At 28.4% G+C, this 1,886-nt stretch overlaps 1 long non-coding RNA gene across 1 annotated transcript; it reads right to left on the bottom strand.

The window, feature by feature from the left end:
* Positions 1–735: 735 nt before the first annotated feature.
* Positions 736–1,616, bottom strand: LOC105802836 (uncharacterized). Its single transcript, XR_001136310.2, has 2 exons — positions 1,478–1,616; positions 736–1,153 (listed from the first exon to the last, which is right to left on the bottom strand). It is a non-coding gene; the product is annotated as an uncharacterized LOC105802836 (long non-coding RNA).
* Between the last annotated feature and the right edge of the window lie 270 nt (positions 1,617–1,886).

Genomic DNA, 1,886 nt, shown 5'->3' with positions numbered 1-1,886 from the left:
GATATTATTCTCTCAAATGGTATCATATCCTACGATATAGTGCAAGAAAATATTTTTATTTGCATAATCAACATTAACTTTATAATATTTGAGTTTATAGTCTAAATAGTCTATAGCTTTAATTATATAAACTTAATTTGGAAAAAGATAGGTTAACTCTCTTTTATAATATGTAAATTAAGTAAAAAGTAATATTAAAATTATAATATACAATCTTTATAAAAATATTTATAAATTGTTAGAAATTTTCATAGCACTTCTTATAAATAATATAATTTTTTATAATTTTAGAAAATTATTTTTATAAATAAATTATAATAAAAAACTAAAACATTATTTTGTAAATAAGTATATTGTTTTTATAATATATAGCATGGACATATAAATAAGTTATATCCATATTTGGCCATAACTTTTTATAAATAAATACACTATAATACTTTTATAACATGTAAATTATTTTTATAATAATTTTTGACCATAATAGTAGAATTTTTTATAATTAAAATAATATAATTTTTAATAATTTTATAAAATACATAAATTAATTTTATTATATATTTTTAGGATTTATAATATAAGAAAAAATCATAATCATTCCAAATACTGTAAGTTTGAATGCTTATAATAAAATTTTAGAACTTGTATAAAAATGATTTTTTAAAAAAATTGGATTTTGGTGCAATTACTTGTGTAATTACTCTAATTCTCATACTCTCCCTAAGAATTGAAAAGTTGAAAAGTGCAATTGGGGTGCTCCGATTACATCAAATTTAGCCGGATCCACCAATCACAATGGTTACCCAAACATACCACCATTGTGTAATTACAAACAATTAAACTTGAATCAAATTATTAAGTGACTTTCCAAATATTACCTGTAATAGCCAATTATTGCCCGGGGCCCAAAACCATTTACACAGCCCAAATCAAATACTAAAACTAAATACATTTAACCCAAATAACCCAAACTACAATCCCATTAACTTAAACCCAAGCCCAACTACAGTATAGCCCAAGAAAAAAACCATAAGACCCTAGCAGCAGTTTTTGTTTTCCCTTTCTCAATGCCGTAGCAACTGCCCATTGCCCCCACGTCCTTGCTCGCGCGCATGGTAGCCCCGCACGAACGCTACGCACGTCCTCCACGCACCTGCAACGAACCATGAATGTCAATAATAGCAGAATATACGGCAAAATGGTAGAGGGGGTTTTTGGGAGAATTATTTTTTCTCAGCTATATAAAGCCAAGTAAAATGTGTAAAGGGGGTTAGCAAAAATATTGTATGAAAAAGTTAAAGAAAATACGAAAATAAAGAGAATCAGAAAAAACAAAGTTTTGAAGGTGATTTGTTCTTTCCAAGTTTTTCTTTACTGTTTCTATTTTTTCTTGTTTGTCTCATCTTCCTTTTGTATTTTACTTCCTTTTTTAAAAAAAAAAAAACTGAAAAGTAAAAGAAAGGGAAGAGTTTCTTACCAGCAGAGGCGCGCCGTCGATATCGTTTGCTTCATTTTGTCCAAATCGAAGTTAGAGGGGAGGGGGTTTTGGCGTGAAGAACTGAGGAGAGGAAACCATTCTTGCAGCTATTGCTGCTGCAGAATAGGTTCTTAATTTGAGATTAAAAAGGGTTTTAAACACTGATGGGTTATTTACACTTTTAATCCTTCCATTTTATCCCATCATTTCAAAACCATTCTTTTTTTTGTTTTTCAAATTTTTCTATGAAAATTCAAATCTGTTTTATTTTAGTGTTGCTGCACAGCGTTTCGGAATATGGGGTTAATTTCCCTTTGAATCCTCCTTCTGTTGCGCGCATTTTTATTTAATCCTCTTAGTGTTTATATCCTTAAAATTCAGCCTTTTAATTCTGTTTATTTTATAGCTT

The sequence above is a fragment of the Gossypium raimondii genome, chromosome 11 (genome assembly GCF_025698545.1).
Source record: "Gossypium raimondii isolate GPD5lz chromosome 11, ASM2569854v1, whole genome shotgun sequence".
NCBI classification, from domain to species: Eukaryota; Viridiplantae; Streptophyta; class Magnoliopsida; order Malvales; family Malvaceae; genus Gossypium; species Gossypium raimondii.
Note: the sequence above shows the minus strand (reverse complement) of the source record. Positions and strands in the feature narration are given on the sequence as shown.